Consider the following 20,470-nt stretch of genomic DNA (forward strand, 5'->3'; position numbering starts at 1 on the left):
TTGTCCTTATGTTCCCGTGCTTAGCATAGTTACTGACACATAGTAAATGTTTAATAAATATTCTTGATTGATCAGCGGCTGTAAGTGCCAGGAAGTTTTGCCTTCTATCCAGCCCAAATCTCTCTCTGTGGAACTCTAACTCATCCTTCTAGTTCCATTTGGTTTAATCAGTCAGTCAATCTACAAACATTAATTCATCATGTGCTATGTGCCAGGCTAAGTGCTAGGGATACAAAAGGAGGCAAAAGCCAGAAGGTGGGTGATTTTAAGTGCCAAACAAGAGGATTCATAATTTAGCCTAGAAAAAATTGGAAGTCAGTCAATTATCATTTATCAAGTACCTACTATGTGCCAGGCACTGTAGGTGGGGATGTGAGGAAAGATAAAAGGACCTTTCCTACTCCTTAGGACCTCACAGTCTAATGAAGGAGACAGCATGAAAACAACCATGTTCAAACAAACTATATTCAGGATAAATTTGAAAGAGTTAGCCAAGGGCAGATGCTAGAATTAAGTGGGAGCCACTTAAGTTGCTTGAGCAGGAGGAGGAGGGTGACATGATTAAACCTGGACTTTAGGAATAACAGTTTAGCAGCTGTGTGGAGGATGAATTGAAGAGAGGAGAGACTAGAGACAGGGAGTTCAATTAGGAGGCCATTGAAATAGGCTAGGGGTAGGATGATAAAGGGATGAACTAGGGTGATTGTGGTATAAGAAGAGAAAAAGGGGGGCAGGGGCAAGAGATTCTGTGGGAAATTGAGACAGGGAGACTAAAGTGGGTGGGGGAGGGGGCAAGGAGCAGGGAAGAACCAGGCCTGACTCCCAGGTGTGAACCTTAGAGAGATGAATGGTGGAGCCCTTGGCCAAGAAAGGGGAGGGAGGAGATGTTGCAGCCAGTCTCATGTTCCTACTTAAGCCTTCTCTTTTCTGGGCTAATCAGATCAATTCCCTTAACTGAAAGGCAATCTGATGTCATAGAAAGAATTCAGGACTTGGGGTCAAGATGACCTGGGTTTGAAAAGTGTTTTTGACTCTTAATGATATGTGATTAGATTAGATGCCCCACTCTCAATTCAAACTCCTCATTTATTAAAATAGTAAAACCTGTAGCATTTACTTCACAGGATTGGTATAAAGATGAAAGTAGATGGTATCTCTATATGCACACACACTGTAAATATATTCACACATACATATGTACACATATGTCAGCCTACAATATACTTTATAACTCTCTTCTGGACATGTGCCAGTTTGTCAACATACCTCCAAAAAGGTGATTGGCTGGCACCAAAAACGGTACTCAAGGTAGGACAGGACTAGAGTACAGAGGGAGTGTCCCTTCCCACGTTCTGGACACTGTCTTTATTGATGTGCTCCACACCAGCTCTTTTGGCTATCACTTCCCATAACTGAGTAAATAGCCCCAGATTTTTGTCATAACCAACTGTGCTCAAGGTAAGCCTCACTCATTCTGCTTTTATACTTAAATAGCCAATCAAAGTTGAAAGAGCCTTCAAAGACCGTCTAGTCTAATCTTGCTATCGTTGCTCGTCCTTCGTTCTCGAAGAGCACCAATGACATCACAATGTCTTGACTTGTGAGTCAATTGGTATGCCTGATTGGGAACCCCCTTTCCAAATGTCCCAACCATTAGCTGCCAAGCCTCCAATAAAGACTATAAGTGAAGACAAACTCACTGCCTCCTCTGACAGCTCTGTGATCAAGCTTTTTCTTTACATAAAATTAAGCTCTTTGCAATTTCTGCCCATTATTGCTGGCTCTGTAACCCTGGAGTCAAGAGAATAAGTCTACTATCTCTTGCACAAGAGCCCTTCAAATTCTCGAAGACAGCTATTATGGCTCTGCGTCTTCCCCAAAGTCTTCTCTTCTCTAGGTTAAATATCCCAGATTCCTTCTCCATATGGCACCTGTTTCTCTTACCATTCTATTTACCCTCTCGGGAGGCTCTCCAGATTATCAACGTCCACTTGACTGAGGGGCCTAGAATGGAACAGAAGACTGGGCCAAAGGACTATAGCCCTAATAATAATTTTAGGCATCAGATATTTTCTATGGGAGAGGCTTTTGGGGATCCCTCAAATCACAGAGCAGAAACTGAGACTGCCTCCATGTAAGGCTAGCTTGGCCTCTCATAGCTTGTCCTTGTTGCTTATGAGGCCCTTGCATTGGGACATAATGGTGAGGGGCAGGAGGTCCCTTTTACTGCTGTTTTGCCTTCTATATGGGCAGTGAATGCTCTAGTTCAGTGTAATCCTCTTTGTGTTGAAATATCCCTAAGTGCTGACATTAGAGGGAAAAAAAGAGAAAACTCAAATTTGAATTCTTGATGCTGTGAAATGCCTGGGAAAATTCCTGGCCATTTTTTTCCTGCTCCCTAAGAAGCTAAGTCAGAGAAGATTTTCTATATTTGTGTGGAATTTGCATTGTGTATGTTCATGTGTGTATGTGCGTGTGTGTGTGTTTGTACTCATTTTTTCTTTTCCTGACTCCAAAACACATCTTTCACTTTGTCAAATACAAATGTTCATTGGTCAATCCCTGGCCTGGTATATGCAGGAGGGACAGGAGGAAGGGGCCGTCTCTATGCTGAGCCTCTCACACCCATGTATTGTTCTCTTTTCACATACAAGGTGTTGTCAATGACCTGGCTTGTCAACACTTTCTGTGAAGAAGGCTACCCTCTCCATAGGAGTGAACACAGGGACACAATAGTTAAAAGAATTAGTGGGAACTTAGGTTGTGTTAATAGAGGCACAGGGCTAAGCAAAAGGGAGGGGAAGGTCCGATGGTACACAGATGTGGTTAGACCACATATTGTGTTCAATTCTGGACCCCACATTTGAGGAAGGATACCGACAGGTCAGGGCACAACCCCAGGAGGGTGACCATGATTTTGTCTACTTAATGCATATGTTGTGTTATGAGAGGTAACCCGGCAGAATGGATGACAGCTGGCCTTAGTCAGGAGGATCTCAGTTCAAATATTTGAAGGGATGTCATGTGCAAGAGGGATTAGACTTCATTGATGAGTATAATGACCAATAGAAGGGAATGGGACAGTTCAGTGTAACAATAAAGGAAGAGTTCTCTAACAATTAGAACTACAGACAATCCTTGTCATATATAGTAGTTGTGTTTTGGAAAGTCATAGTGAATGCTGACTTTAGTGAATACTGAACCGTTGCTCCTGGGGAAAATGGAGGGTTAGGTTTCTCTGAGCCTCTGCTCACAATATTTACTTTGATACTTTCTGGAGCAGCCTCTCATACAGATCAGTGAATTTCTGCTTCCTTTTTCTGGATGTATGGCATTATTGATTCATTAGCATTGAACTCATGGCCAACAGCGCCATAACTCATGCCTGAAAGAAGCTTATCTAACACATGAATTTTCTCTGTTAGGTACATCACAACCTTCCTGTGCTTAGGAACACAAGACAGCCTTATGCTTTGGGACTATTTTAACCAGCAAAATCATTAACAAAAAGCATAAAAATGTGAAAAACATGGCACTAAATAGACCACAAAAATGGTACTTGTTAACAGTATGAGGGCTTACCCAAGAAGGCAGAGCGTCACCTTGTTCAAACTCCATTGGGTGACTCAACTCTTTTTCTGCTCTGCACATATCTATGAATGACTGAGAAGCAATGTGGGTGTTCATTTTGGGGTTACAAATAAATTTTAGGGAGTAGGTGAATTCACAAATATGCAATCTGTGAATAATGAGAATTTACTGAATTTCAAAACAGACTGGACTTCCTTGGAAGGTAATGGATTGGCTTTCATTAGAGGTATTTGAGTGCAGACGTTTTAAGGATGTTATGGAATAGACTTTTGCATTTGGTGTTAGGTTGACTAGATGATTTCTAATGTCCACATCCGAAGATTCTATGAAGTACATTTTGAGTGCATGCATGGGGAATAGGTGCCAAGTACTTTAAGACATTGCCTTTTTGGATTCTTAAACCAGACAATGACGTCATAAAGACTGGAAATTTTAGGGAACATTTTAGCTCTCTTATATATCACAAAACTTCTAAACTTAAAAAAAATACAGTAAGGTCATTAAAGTGGGCGTGGGGAAGCTGTTACCACAATCACAGAGGCTGGACAGCTGAGCTCTGAGAGCTGGCAGAAGGTATCATCAATTAATTGTATTATTTGTTCCCCCTGGGGAAAATATGTACTGGGCTATACTGTAAGCTCCCTGAGGTCATTGGGACAGCATCCAAAGGATTAGGCAGTGAGAACTTCGTATACCACATTCAGCAATAGTTGAATCTTTATCTATACTTTTGGAACCTTTCTCTATTCTCCTGGCATGCCTGTAGAAGGTTGTGTAAGGGAACCCTGGCAATTACAGGTCACAGGACTTTGACATGAAAAGAGAAACCAGAGATAAACATTGGAGACAAGTTGATCTCAGAACAATTAGGAGTTTGCAGTAACAATCAGGAGAGCATAGTGTGATGATAATGATTCATATTTCTGTAGAACTTTAAGGATGAGAAAATAACTTTGCCTTCCAGAGCCCCATGAAATATATAGCATATTATTATTCTAATTTTATAAGTGAGGAAACTGAGGCTCATGGAGATTAGGTGCATCTCCCATGTTCACAAAGAGTTGGATAAGCCATCTCTATGTAGAGGTGCCTTGCCCAGTGGTCTGGATGGTGTAGTCTGACTCAAGAACTACAAGAGTAACTGTTACAGACTAATACTGCACAGGTAGGACCAAATGACATTTATGCTTACAGACACTTCTTGAAGAGGATCAGTGACTGGTTCTTTATGTATGCAAATAGAACTAAAGGGGAAAATGCCCAGTTGCTCCAGATCACCAGTGAGACTCTAGTGTTCTCTTTAGTCCCATTTGGCTCCTGGCTCACGCACAACCTCTTCCCAAAGCCTCTTACCCCCTCCCCCCTCTCCCCCTTTAGCATTGCAATGCTGCATTAGCCAATTGGGGTTTACAGGTATCCAGTTGGCAGCTGGGGATCCCCAGGGAAAGTTCCACCTGTGTCCTCTTACCTTGACATAAATAACCTGGAGCAGAGCAGCAGAGTGCATAGAGATACCTGAAATTCCATTAGGAGCAACAATTCATTTTTTTGGGTTAAGGCACTTCCTTTCTAAACAACTGCAAATATCCCTAGGAGTAAAGGTACATTCAGTGCTGTTGTTCTCAGCACTTTGACATGCCTTGGCTGTCACAATGGCAACCGACATGATAAGCAGAGATCAATGCAACTGAAGGCGTGGAAATTCTGATCATGCAGAAGGGAATGCAAGACATGACCTACTTCAATTAAGTTGATCTAGAACTGTGGGCACAGTTGGACCCAAAGAGCAGTCATTAATGGTTTTATGTCAGCTAAATAATAATAATAATTTCTGACATTCGTATGGCTTGCTGCTACATTCCAGGTGCTTTACAAATATTATCTCATTGATCCTCACAATAACCCTGGCAAGGAAATGCTGGTATTATTCCTATTTTACAGTTGGGGAAACTGAGGCAAGCAGAGGTTATTGCCCAAAGTTACACAGCTAGTAAGGGTTAGAAACTGGATTTGGACTCAAGTCTTCCTGAAATCAGGTCCAGTACTCTATCCACTGTGCTACTGAGCTACCCAAGGAGGGGCTTGAAGGGAGGTTGCTAGGGGAATCCTCTAGGAATTTGCACATGGCATTGTGCTGTAAAACACTTTAATCAGTGATTCAGATGAAGTCTTAGTAGACTTGATCAAACTACCAACTAACACAAAATTGCAGAGTGGTTGATACACTGAGGATCAAAAACTAATCTCAATGGGCCAGAATTGAAGGACCAAATTTTTTCTTTTTTTTTTTTTTTTAATAAAATTGATTTTTTTGGTTTATTTTTTAGTTTACAACATTCATTTCCACAAGATTTTGAATTACAAAATTTCTCCCTATCTTTCCCCTACCCATCACCCCAAAACAGTGATCCCACTGAATACCCCTCCCCCAATCTGCTCTCTCCTATATCCTCTCCCCGCCCCTGACTTTCCAGTAGGGCAAGATGGATCTCCATACCCCAGTGCCTGTATATCTTACTTCCCAGTTGCAGTAATAATAATAACATATATATATATATATATATATATATATATATATATATTTAAACATTTGATTTTAAAGCTTTGAATTCCAGATTCTTTCCTTTCTTCCCTCATCACCCAACTTTACTGGGAAGATAAGCAATTCAATATAGGTTATACATGTGTAGTTAGACAAAACATTTCCATAGTGGATACACTGTAAAAGACTGGCTATATTTCTCTCCATCCTATCCTGCCCCCTACTTGTTCTATTTTCTACTTTGACCCTGTCCCTTTTCAAAAATGTGAGCTTCTAATTACCCTCCCTCCATCTGCCCTCCTGTCTATCATCCACCCTCTTATCCCCTTCCCCCCTTACTTTCCTGCAGGGTAAGATACCCAATTTATTGTGTATGTTGTTCCCTCCTTAAGCCAAATTCAGTGAGAGTAAGGTTAACTCATTCCCTTTTGCCTTCCTGTTCTTCCTCTCCATTGTAACAGTTTTCTCTTGCCTGTTTTATATTAGATAGTTTACCTATTCTGTCTCTCCCTATCTCCTCTCATCATATTCCTCTCTCACCTCTTAATTTTATTTTTTAGATATCATCCCTTCCTATTCAATTGATCCTGTGCCCTCTATGTATACATGAACACATATATACACACACTCACATATGCATTTGTATGCACATATACCTCCTATATAAACATATGTGTATACATACATATATTCCCTTCAACTATCCTCATACTGAGAAAAGTTTCATAAGTTACAATGATCATTTTTCCATATAGAAATGTAAATAGTTCAACTTTAACAAGTTCTTTTTTATTTCTTTTCCCTGTTACCTTCTCATGCTTTTTGTATCTGAATGTCAGATTTTCTGTTCAGCTCTGGTTTTTTCATCAAGAATGCTTGAAAGTCCTCTATTTCATTGAATGACCATATTTTCCCCTGAAACATGATACTCAGTTTTGTTGGGTAGGTGATTCTTGGTTTTAATCCTAGCTCCTTTGACCTCTGGAATATCATATTCCAAGCCCTTCAATCCCTCAGTGTAGAAGCTGCCAGATCCTGTGTTATCCTGATTGTGTTTCCACAATATTAAAATTGTTTCTTCTTGGCTGCTTGTAATATTTTCTCCTTGACCTGGGAACTCTGGAATTTGACTATGATATTCCTAGGAGTTTTCTTTTTGGAATCTTTTTCAAGAGGTGATTGGTGAATTCTTTCAAGTTCTATTTTACCCTCTGGTTCTAAAATATCAGGGCAATTTTCCTTGAGAATTTTTGAAGGATGATTTCTAGGTTCTTTTTCTGATCATGGGTTTCAGGTAGTCCAATAATTTTAAAATGATCTCTCCTGAATCTATTTTCTAGGTCAGTGGTTTTCCAATGAGATATTTCACATTGCCTTCTATTATTTCATTTGTTTGAATATGTTTTATAGTATCTTGATTTCTCATAAAGTCATTAGCATCCATTTGCTCCAATCTAATTCTGAAGGAATTATTTTCTTCAGTGTGCTTTTGAAATTCCTTTTCCATCTGGCAAATTCGGCTTTTTAAGGCATTCTTCTGCTCATTGGCTTTTTGGGCATCTTTTGCTATTTGAGTTAGTCTATTTTTAAAGGTGTTATTTTCTCCAGTCAGGTTGTTGACTTACTTTTCATGATTTTCTTACATCATTCTCATTTCTCTTCCCAATTTTTCCTCCACTTCTCTGACTTAATTTTCAAAATCCTTCTCAAGCTCCTTCATGGCCTGTAACCAGTTCACATTTTTCTTGGAAGCTTTTGATGCAGAAGTTCTGACATTGTTGTCTTCCTCCCACTCCATGTTTTGATCCTTTTTGTCCCCAAAAAAGGAATCTCAGGTTTGATTGCTGTGCTGCTTTGCTTCTTCTGCTTGCTCATGTTGCCACTCAATTACTTGACTTTTGAGCTCTTTGCCACAGTAGAACTCTGCTTCCAGAGAGGAGAGCTTTGTCCCAAATTGCTGGGGTTTTTGCAGCTGTTAGAGCTATTAGGAGGGTGCTCTCTCTACAACCCTGTCCAAGCTCTGGCCCACTGGCCATACACTTCAGGACCCCCACCCAAGACAGGGATCCAAATCCAAGCACGTTAAAGCAAGAGCAATTACCCTCTGAATGGATGCTTAGTCCCCCTATGATCTGCAGGCCAGGACCTCTGGAAGCAGCCATGTGGTGGCTGCACAGCCGCCATGCTTCTGTAGCTTCTTGCCCTGGGGGCAGGGGCCGGACCGAGCTCTTGTGTCACGCCCCCCCCCCCCCCCCCAGTTCCAACAGAGTTCCACACTGACCATTTACTTGCTCTTTGGCATTTATGTGTTGATAAGTCTGGAAACTGCCACAGCTGCTGGTGATCCATTCTCCTGAAGTCTGCTCCAACCACTGCTTATTGGCGCCACCCTGAGGCTAACTAAAACCACAGTCATAGGGGGCTGGGCTCTGCTCCCAACATGCTGAGGTGGACCCTTCCTCTTCTCCTGCAAGGCTGCCTTCAACGGGAGATTTGTTTCTCTCACTTTGTGGGTTCTGTAGCTCTAAAATTTGTTTAGAGTCATATTTTATAGGTATTTGAGGTGGTTGTGGGGGGAGCTCACAGAGTTTTCCTGTTTCTATGCCACTATCTTGATGATGCAGTTTCATAAGTACAAGAAAAGTGTGTCTTGATTATACAACAATCTGTGAGAAAGAACTGTGGATTTGAAAGGACTGAAAGTTCAATATGAATCGTAGACTCCTAGAATCTCAGAGCTGAAAGGGACTTCAGAGTTGAGTTAATGTTTTTGTTTATTATTGTTTGGTCATTTCAGTCTTGCCCTACTCTCTGTGACACCATTTGGGGTTTTCTTGGCCAAGCTGCTGGAATGGTTTGTCATTTCCTCCTCCAGCCAACTTTGTGGATGAGGAACTGAGGCAAACAGGGCTAAGTGACTTGCCCAGGGTCACATGGCTAGTAAGTATCTCCAGCTGGATTTCAACTCAGGAAGATGAGTCTTCTTGACTCCAGACCCAACATTTTCTCCTAGCTGCTGAGCTAGTCCTACCCCTACCTGAATACAAATCCCCTTTGGGACATGTTAGGCAGTGGTTGTTGTGGTCTAGCCTCTGATTTTAGTGAGGGCAACCAGACTACCTCCAGAGTAAGTCCATTCATTCCATTTTTGGATGGCTCCAGTCATGGGAAGCCTAAGGTTATCTCTGCAATTTCTATCTGTTTATTCTGTCCCCTGGCATCAAGCAGAACAAGTCTTAACCTTCTTAATGGGACAGTCCTTCTGCAGATACCTATTGTTTACCAGTACTTCTCCTTTTTAGGCTAAATGTTCTTACTTCCTTATGTCATGAACTTGAGCTGTTCCATCCTTGCTGCTTTCTTTCTTTTTTGTTTGTTTGCTTTTTTTTTGGTGGGCAATTGGGGTTAAATGACTTGCCCAAAGTCACATGGCTAGTAAGTATGTAAAGTATCTGAGACTAGATTTGAACTCAGGTCCTCTTGACTCCAGTACCTGTACTCTATTCACTGTGCCACCTAGCTGCCCCATCCTTGATGCTTTCTGCTGGACTTTCATCAACTTAATTAAGTCCTTAATCAAATGTGGAACCCAGAACTAAAAACAACACTACAGATGTGAGCCAACTGGGAACAATACTATTGGACAATCACCTGTCTAATAGTAGACATAATGCCTTTTGTAATGTATCCAGTGAGAACATGAATATTTCAGATGACTATCTTATACTAATGTTTCATCAATACTATATCCACTTAGTCGCTCTGAACCTAAGTGTCCTTATTGAGAAAATAGAGACAATGATACCAATTGTACCCCCCACAGGGGGTAAATGACATTAGGAGAGGAGAAGGACAGGAAAAACAGCCAGATTGGTCCAAGTAGACAGGGTGTCCTAAGAGTCTTAGTGCAATTTTAAGCTTAAGCAGTCTTTTGGGAACATCCTGTATATAGAGGAGCTCTGTTGCAGATATTATGAGGGTGTTGAAGGGCTGATATATAAGGTATCAGAAGGAGGGGAAGTTACTAAAGGTGAGATCTATATCAGAGAGAATGCCTAAATAGATGAGATAACATTTGAGGGTTTATATTCCTCCTACAGAGTTTTTGAGAGGTTCAAATGAGATAATGTATATATGGATATATACATATATATGAAACAGTTTATAGATCCCAAGGTATTATACATATATTAGTTCTTATCCTTATCCCTCTTAACACTATTTTTGCAGGATCATGTCACACTTTTTTTCATTAAACCACCATTTTTTTGCCTTCATTTCCATCTTTTGCATATGTCTTTAAAAATATCTAAGTTGGTCAATGAGTTCCCTGTGCAGCCACACTGATCTCCTGACAACCTCCTCTTTTCCTCCATGTGTGCTTTCAGAATTTCATTTTTGAGAATTTCCCATGCCTTTAGGGCTGACTTTGTCTGTAGATTTTTTTTTCAATTAACAAGCATTTTCCCCCTCTCCATCCCATTTCCTTCCCACCCTGCTTGGGGGTGGTAGTGGAGGAAACCCAAACCATATAATGAATATGCATAGTGATGTAAAATAAATCCCTACGTTGGCCATGGCCCAAAATGCATGTCTCATTCTCCATATTTAATTCATTACCACTCTGTCAGGAGGTGGGTAGTATTCTTCATCATTGGCCCTCTGGAATCGTGTCTGATCAGAGTTCTTAAATCTTTTAAAGTTGTCTGTTTTTACAATGCTGGCAGTATGGGATAAATTGTTCTGATTCTACTCACTTCACTGTGTTTATACAAGTTTTCTCAGGTTTCTCTGAAACTGTCCCCTTTGTTGTTTCTTATGGCACATCAATATTCTATTCATATACATCATTCATAGACCATCATTTGTTTAGCTATTTTCTAGTTGACCCTTTAGCTCCCATTTCAATGTCACTATAAAAAAGAGATGCTACAACTATTTTTGTACCTACAGGACCTTTTCCCCTTCTTTATGGATCTCTTTTGATATAGATAGAGTAGTGATATTGGTAAATCAAAGGGCAGAATAGAATTGTATTTCCCTATAGCCTACTTATCTTTGCTCTGAAGTCTTTGAAATGTACTCTCCTGAAATATAATACGCATATTTAACTATCTAGTTTTCCTCTTCTTTATTATGAGTTCTATGAAGATGGAGTGGATCCTTCCAACTAGGGCACCCTAATTTTTTTTTTTACTGTAGCAACCAATATAGTCTAATCAGGGGTGGGGAATCTGTGGCCTTGAGGCCACACATGGCCTTCTAGATCCTTTTGACAAAGGCCACACTTAAGGATATAAAAGGCCACATGTGACCTTAAGGGCACAGGTTCCCCACCCCTAGTCTAATTGCTTCACCTCTATTGGACTTAGTTTCCTCACTTATAAAGTGCCTTGCTCACAGTTAGTGAGGGAATCTGGATTTCACCTGAGAGCTCTGCCACCAATTTTCAGTCCATTGCCTTTTCAGCTACATCGTTTTGGTGTGGCCAGTTTGAGACACAAAAGATCAAAAGGGAAGGGAAGTAATAACAATATTACTAAAATTCCTTTCAGGGATGACTATATAGCTCTGTGCCAAGGGCTGTAACTGCTAGGACACTTGGACTTCAGTTTTCTGCTTTCCCTACTCCTGTAATAATTCATTTTTATGTATTTTAAACATAACGTTATGTGGGGGTGTAAGAGGGAGTGACACAGGGTTTGGAGACAAGTTTTGATCCCAAACTCAAATGGGTCTGTTATTTTATCTCTTCAGAAGTCTGTCTGTGATGTAGATCTCAACCTATCCACATTTGCCCATTCTATCCATGTCTTGTCCACATTCTCCCAAAAGTTTGCCATATGGCATCCAAATCAACATTCTAGCGGCTTTCTTCATTTTCCTTTAATATCACAGGAGTACTAATTGATGTTTAAGGAGAAAGGAAGGAAAGAAGGAAGGAAGGAAGGAAGGAAGGAAGGAAGGAAGGAAAGAAGGAAGGAAGGAAGGAAGGAAGGAAAGAAGGAAGGAAGGAAGGAAAGAAAGAAGGAAGCAATTTAATAAGTAAACCCCAAGTTAAGTGGCCAGTTTATGGCCATCAAAATTTACCTTCCTTTGGAGAGGAGGAGAAGGAGAGGGAGAAGGAGAGGGAAAGGAATGGGGAGAGAGAGGGGGAGAGAGAGAGAGAGGACGAACTGAGTTACACAACTAACTGGGTCCCCATTCAGGCAACTCAGTCTATTCACAGGTTGTTTGTCCTTCATTTTTGAAGAGGGACATGGCATCAGGGAAATAATGCCGTGACTTGCAGTTGACTTTGATTTGAACAAGGGAGGACTGCACAAGGTCACCAGCCTCACTTTCTCCTCCTGAGCCATCTGGATCCAGGGACCAGATATTCATCAGGATGACTGGAGATGACCCAGGATGCAATGGGAGGCTGGTGACCTTGCACATCTCTCCCTCACCTAAATCAAAGTCAACTGCAAGTCGTGTCATCATTTCCCTGATACCATGGTCCTCTTCAAAAACGAAGGACAAACATAACAGCAATTGATGTGCCGAGGATTTGGATGATCTCACTTGACCTATTAGGTCAAATCCTAAACTGAACTACCTGTTTGATCTTGGGGAAATCACTTAATCTCTTCTGGGACTCACTTTTACCACCTATGAAAAAAAATCTAGATGCCCTTCAAGGTCCCTTCCAGTACTCAGTCCTATGATCTTCTATGATTTGTTAGCCTTGGTCCTACACTGGGCGCTCAATATCCTTGCATAGGGCCTTCCTTGAGATTCAGCATCTCACCAGAGTCAGGTTCTCAGTACCATTCTGTACATACTATAAACTTGGGAGTAATGGAAATGAGAATTGGAGAGGAGGAGGCTAATTCTTTGAGGGGCCAGAGGCATTCAGACCTCTTGAATAGACAGACAAAGATGTGCATTTACTACAAAGGGACTGCCTGGTCTTTGGATATTGAACAGAGAAATCCAGAGCTGAGGAGAGACAGAATGATCTTTAAAAAAAAAAAAAGGAGCTTTGACTTAGAAGTCCAAAGGTTTGAGTCCTTATTGGTCACTGTCTCACGTGACCCATTAGCTCAGGCAGGCCCTGTTCATGTTTCACTTTACTCTCTACTCACTTTCCATCTTTTCAACAAAAGCTTTGCCACTGAACTCATACCTTTGGCCTTCAGTAAGTTCTTAAGATATGTTTTTCCATTCATTCACTGATTCATTCATTCGTAGCACTCACTCTGCCCCAATTGTGTGTGACCTTGAGCAGTATGCTGAAATCCTATGGGCTTCCATTTTCACCCCTGTAAAATGAGGAGGCTGGATTCTAGGAGTTCTTATTCCTGCTGGCTCTGAGGATCGGTGACTGTTTATACCCCACGTGGTGGCAGATTCATGGAGAAATCTTCTGCACTGGGGTTGAGACATTCAGCCGGCCTCTGAGTCCTGTCTCTTGGCTCTCCCCCTTTCCTGAGCCATACATCCTCTCTTCTTGCCCTTGGCAGCTCCTCTCAGACACCTTTCACAGAAGCTACAATTTGCCCTTCACTGGGATGGGGAGTCATTACATGCAAAGTAAAAAGGCCTGTAGAAAATGCCGTATCAAACCATTTGTGTAATGTCTCCAGGCTTTCCCTGGTTCCCTGCCTGCCTCCCAAAGTGATGGGTGCAAAACTTGGTTATTGGGAAAGGTTGGCTCAATGCCAATCACTGAGGATGTTTTGAATGCTTTGGAATTAGAGTGATGCTCTCCACTTTCAGGTCTTGCCCCTAAGCCATGGGTACAGAACCAATTCATTGGTTTCATTAGGTAATGCATATGCATTTGAATTGTAGTGCAAAGGTCTGCCTGTGATAGAAAGACATGCTTGATACTAGACACACACTTTTTTTTTCTTTGCTTCAGCATAGTGGGTAGTGTGTTATGTATAAATGCTAAGATTTTGATGTCTGAAATCACGCTCATATATTTCCACTGAAACAGTGCTCTGCCCACTCTTCTCTTTACCCTGCCCAATCTCCCGCTTGCCCTATTTCTGCCAAATGTTTCATTGGTCTTGAAATCTGAGAATCATCATCTTTGACCCCTCTTCATGAACCCTCTGCATCCTTTCAACAAGGCCAGTGGATGCCTCCTTCACATCTCTCACCCTTCTCTTCTTTTTCATTTCCAAGGGAATTTCCATTAAAATGTGAGATTAGAAAGTCTTCGAGGGCAGAAACTGTACTTTTTGTGTCCTTTCTTTGTATCCAGCAGCTAGCACTGAGCCTTGTAGGCAATTAGCACTTAGTAAATTCTTGTTGGCTGACCAGTGATACCACCCTAACTTGGCTGCTCATTGCCATCCCCTACGTTCCTAATTGGCCTCCCTGTTTTGATTCAATTAAATTCCACAAGCATGTATTAATCACTTTGTATATTCTAGGCACTGGTTATAGAAAGACAAAATGAAAAATGGCCCCTACTCTCAAGGAGATTATAGTCTACTAGATGTAAACTTCAGTTTCTTCTCCCTCTAGTGCACAGGAACCCAGATCTTCCTATCTTCCTATCTTCCTTCCTTCCTATCTTCCTTCCTTCCTTCCTTCCTTCCTTCCTTCCTTCCTTCCTTCCTTCCTTCCTTCCTTCCTTCCTTCCTTCCTTCCTTCCTTCCTTCCTTCCTTCCTTCCCAATCGGGTTAAGTGACTTGTCCAAGGTCACATAGTATCTGAGGCTAGATTTGAACTCAGGTCCTCTTGACTTCAGGGCCAGTGCTCTATCCACTGCACCACCTAACTGACCCTCAGATTAATCTTTCTAAAGCATCCATTTCATCACGTCACTAGGTTGCCCAGAAACATAGATTCCCACTGGTAACAAGGTCAGGTCACAACCCCCTGGCTTGGCATTCAAGGCCCCCTGTGATCTGGCTCCAACCTCTCTTTCTAATCTCATGTGCCACTACTTTTCCATATGGGTTTTCTGTGTCAGTCAGACTGGTTTACTCCCCGTTCTCTGAACATATCTTGTATTTTCACACCATTTCCCTCTTCCAAACTGATATAGTATTCTAATTATATCAGCAACATGCTGACTGCATCAAACTATACCAGTCAAGTACATTGGCTTTCTCTTGGAAGTAGAGCCAAGGAACACGTGGCAGGAAGCATGAACTTGCTAATGGTTAAAATCAACTGTTTTATTCAGCAAAGTACATGAATTTATAGGAACAAAGAACTGTTTTGTACCCATATGGCCATCCTTGAGCTCTTGAGATGCCTGGGAGAACGGTTGTCTCTGGAACCTTTGACAATTGGGAATCACCCAGGCACCACTCAGGGCCTTGATTTAGAGTGATCCAGAAATAAATGGAGTGTGTGTGTGTGTGTGTGGGGGGGGGTATGTGTGTACAGATAATAATGGTAACACCTACTCCCTGAGGGACAAATAAGATAATCCATGTAAGTTGTTTTGTAAACCTTAAAGTGTTATGTGAATGTTAAGTAAAATATGAATTATTATTAAATGCATTTAAGAATAACAAAGTGTTGTGTGAGGTCTGCAGGAGGCCATTTTCAACCAAGGGAATCAGGGGAGGCTTTATGGAGATGATATTTAATAGACAGGTAGGATTTCAATAAGCAAAGAGGGGAAACAAAAGGCATGCCCGAGTTAGAGAATGACGCAAATAGGGCTCTTCTGAGAGTAACTCAGTCTGTGAGAACCCTAGGATGCAAAGAGAGAATCTGGATATGAAGATATGAGATAAGGCCTGGAAGGAAGGGGAACGCCAAGTTGTGGAGGTCCTTGACCATCGGCCAGAGGACGACGAACCTTAATCAGCAGGCAATCCGGAGTCATTGATGACTTTTGAGAAGAGTAATGATATGACTAGACCTATGCATAAGAATCATAGGATCACATAGAAGTGACCTTAGAGGCCACCCAGTCTAGCTCTGCCATTCTACAAGGAAGAAACTAATTGTTTTGCCCAAGGTCACACAGCTAGTTTTTGTGTTAAGTGTCTGAGGTTGGATTTGAACTCAGGTCCTCCTGACTCTAGAGCTGGTACTCTATTCACTGTGCCACCTAGCTGCCCCAGAAGAAACTGATTCTTGAAGATGGTAAATGGCTTGCCTCAGGACACAAATTGTAAATGGCAGATCTTAGATTTGAACCTCTGGCTTCAAATTCAGTCCTACATATCCCTAGACCACATGGCTTCCTACATTGTTTGGGTAGCTGTATGGTTTGTAAAAGAGAAAGAGTGAATGTGGATGTGGTAACAGGACCTGTTAGGAGATGCTGCAGATGGGAGATAATGGAAGCCTGTGCCATGATGGTATCTGTGGGAATAGAGGCAAGGAGATGAATTCAAGAGATGCTGCTTAAGGTGGAGGTGACAGACTTTGATAACTAATTGGATACTAGAGAGGAAAGAGAGAGGGAAGATTTCTTTAAACCTTAAAGCATGTCAGCTTTAAAATTGAAAATGTTAGCTATTATTTGTTATTTTCTGTTTGCGAAACTATCATTAATTTTGTATCCTACATTCATGATCAGGAAAGGAAGAAAGGACACAAGAGGCTAGTATGTGTCAGATAGAGTGTTAAGCACTTTACAAATGTTATCTCATTTGATTCTCACATTTGTGCTATTGTTATCCCCTTTTTACAAATGAGGAAACTGAGGCTGAAATTTGTTTATGGTAACTCACCTGACAAGTGTGGGAGGCAGGATTTGAACTCTGTTCCTCTTAACTCTAAGTCTAGTACTCTATCTATTGTGTCACTTTACTGCAGGGGGACTTTAAGGAGAAAGATAAGCTCAACATGAGATATTTTGAATTTTTAGGTACTAGTGGGACATTAAAGGCACCTCCAATTGTAGGCACTTAGACATCATGTCAGTTTGGAGTTCAGAAGAGAGGTCAGGATTAGAGATATAGATTGGGGAGCCACTGATATACAGATGGTAATTGAAGCTATGCATCTAAAAGAAATTTCCTAAGGAAGGAGAAGATGGCCAAGGACAGTAGGCAGTTGGAATGGGGACATCACAGATCTGTGAAGAGGATGATGAACCAGTGCAGAAGACAGTGATGGAGAGGGTAGAATCAGAAAGAGAAGCAGGAAAATCATGAGAGAAGAATGCACATTAAGGGAGGTGCTCATCATTGTTAAATGCTAGCATCATCACAGAAGAAGATTTGGAAAACAAAAATTCCAAAAAACAATTAGGTTATTGGAAAACTTTGAGAAGCCGGAGCAGGAGTTGTTGTGGAAGTTCATTTGGCAGGGGTGATAAAAGAATGGTTAGTGAGGAAGTAGAGGCAGTGGGTGTGGACAAGTTTTTCAATAAGTTTAATAAAAAAAGGGAAAATAAGGGGCGGCCAGGTGGCTCAGCGAGTAAGAGCACTGGCTCCAGTGTCGGGATGACCTGGGGGATTGAATCCAGGCTCAGATACTTAGCACCACACTCAGAAATAAATGGCCATGTAACCTTGAGCAAGTTACTTAACCCCAATTGCTTTAAAAAAAGGGGGGGGAAGAAAGATGGGATGGTGACTGGATGGGCTAATGATTGAAGGAAAGCTTTAAACCTTTTTTTTTTTTTTTTGATTTGGGGATTGAAGTTATTAAAATGTGTTTGTAGGCATACGTGAAGGATCCAGTGGAAACAGTGGAGAGAAGGGGGTGGTGAAGAGGATAAATGATCTGTGATTAATCAAACAGTACACTCCTAGAAAAGATGGAAGGGGATGGGATCAGGGGCACAAATGGAGGGGTTATCTTTGGCAAAGAGAAGTGTCCTTTTAATCAGAAATGAAAGTAGATCAGTGAATATTGGGGGAAGGTTGAGGTGTGCAGTGTGGAAGATAAAGATCTGGTCTTGATTTTTTTTCTGTGAAATAGGGCACAAAGTAATCTGATGAGAGGAAAAAGAGAAGGGACTAAGAGGAAAAGACATAAGGGACTGTTGCAGAAAGGACGTTTGGAACATTAAGATCATAATAGTCAAGTAGAGGAGATTAAAAGGATTTGCAGTAGCCCAGATGAGGTTGGGTAACATACATTTGTAGTGGACCCTGTCAGTGCACTTATATGACTTATTCCAGTAGCAAAGGGACAGAGATGGACGAGGCAAGAGGTGGGGGTGACTCAAGTTAGATAGAATAAAGGCAGAATATGAACTATGATAGGACGAGGAGGTAAAGGAAGATAGTGTACAATTGGACTGTTTAATCTGGTTTATTCTTATTATTAACCAAAGGGTCAAAAGCTTGAAAGGAGGAAAAAGCACTTGAGGGTACAATCAATCAGTTTGAGAACTATAATCTTGATTCTGCTGGTGTCCATGAAGAGGAAATCTTCATGGAGTTGACAAAGCAAGCTGACTAAACTTAGAGTGAATAACCCCTAACTTCCAAATGATCACTCCTCCCCCCCCAACCAGGAAGAACAGCACCTTCAGCTTAGAGGTTCACTTTCTTGGACTCCACTTACAATCCCTCTTGAAGAAAACATTGACTTCCAGAATCTCCACAGGAAACAAGCCAAGCACCATTCAGTTCTCACATGGGAAGTGCCATTTGTGATAACGTGTACACCCAGCACTGACTTTCACCTTCTCTTCCTAAAGAATAATTGGTAGCATTGCCTTCTAGGACACAAGGCTTTGTGAAACTCTGATGATGTTCTGATGGACCCATTACTTGGCACTTCTGCCATTACTGCATTCTTGTAGCCATTACCATCTTTTTCATAAAAATGGCCACTTCCAGGATCAACCAGGCTTAACACAGAGCCAGAAAAGATGGTTATATATCTGGGGTTGTTTCTTAGGATCATAGATTTAGAGAGGAAAGGATTATTTGAGGTAATTTAATCCAACCCGATCATTTTGCAGTAAACTGAGGTCTAGAGAGGTGATTTTCTTAATATTATGCAGAGGGGGAAGCCAGGATTTGAACCCAGGTAGCTTGACTTTACATCCATAATTTTTTTCCACTGAATCACACTGTGTCCCTTTCAGGGTTACTAAGAAAACGACCTTCCCTTCCTCACTTCTAGAGGAAAAAGCCATTCCTTCCATCACTGGAGATCTGGAGGAACATGCAAACCACTCCTGGGAGAGGAAACTCAGTGATTTAAGTCCACTGTAATGTATCTGAGATCATATAGATGTGGACAGTCTTCTGAACAGAGCAGATGATCACCCATCTATACCTACTTGCCCTGGCTGCTCTTGCCCCAGTTCTCCCATTGTCTTAACAGAGGAAGGGTGCATCCAGAAAGCTAGAAGCCTTCCTTTAGACTGTTAGATATGGTGTGGGTACCAAAACTGTCTATCTATCTTTTCCCCTTGCCATACGACTTGCCTATATTTCTTCCTGGCTATACCTTTTTTTTTTTTTAATACTTTAATTAAAAAATACAGAATGCTTCATGAATTTGAGTGTTATCCTTGCACAGGGGCCATGCTAATTTTCTTTTTATTATTCCAATTTCAGTATATTTTCAGCTGAAGCAAACACTGGGCCATGCGTTTTTCTGATGACATTCTCTATATTGTTTCTCCCAAGAAATTATTTATGGTGTGGGGCAGTCTGCTCATGCCTACCATGTGCCATTCCCTTTGGGTGATCGTTCAGTCCCTAAGAACTTTGTATCAAGCACTGTCCTAGGTACTGGGAAACAAATATAAAGTATAAAACAATAACTACTCATAGGAACTTTTATTCTCTTGTGAAAGACAAGTACCTATAAAATATATGTAGCACAAATGTAAAGTGAATAAATTCCAATATACACAAAATAGTTTAATACACGGTAGCTGAGGAGGGAGAAGACTAACATTTTGTGGGGTTCAGGAGAGGCTGCATGTAGAAGATGGTGCTTTAGCTGCATCTAAAAATAAGAGAAGGATTCTATGAGGTGGAAATAGGGAGGGAGTACATTCCAGCTGGGGGGATGACCAAAGAGGGATGGCAACAGGAGATGGGAGATGATATGTGAAAAACAGAGAGAGCCAGTTTGACTGGATTGCAGAGTGTGGGAGAGAGAGTAATATCCAATGAAACTAGAAAGATGGGTTGGCTCTAGTTTATGGAGGACCTTTAAAACCAAATATAGTAATTTATACATGGTGTGCCGAAGGTGTTAATGCAGTTTTAAGTTTAATAGTTTAAAATTGCACCGAGACTTTTGGGACAGCATGTATTGATCCTAAAAAAAGTATTAAAGAAAGAAAATAAAAACCTAGTCAAAACCTAGGAAGCCATTGGAGTTGATTGAGTTGGAAATCACACGTTTAGATCTATGCTTAAGGAAAAATGGGGCAGCTAGATCTTGTTC

The 20,470-nt window shown here is 41.2% G+C and overlaps 1 non-coding gene across 1 annotated transcript; it reads right to left on the reverse strand.

Annotated features, from left to right (window-relative positions):
• Positions 1-19,543: 19,543 nt before the first annotated feature.
• LOC138146496 (U6 spliceosomal RNA) lies at positions 19,544-19,647 on the reverse strand. Its single transcript, XR_011164499.1, has one exon. It is a non-coding gene; the product is annotated as a U6 spliceosomal RNA (small nuclear RNA).
• Positions 19,648-20,470: the final 823 nt, after the last annotated feature.

This window comes from Petaurus breviceps, unplaced genomic scaffold, assembly GCF_028583685.1.
Source record: "Petaurus breviceps papuanus isolate PSGF00001 unplaced genomic scaffold, PetGlider_PUasm1.0 90762, whole genome shotgun sequence".
NCBI lineage: Eukaryota > Metazoa > Chordata > Mammalia > Diprotodontia > Petauridae > Petaurus > Petaurus breviceps.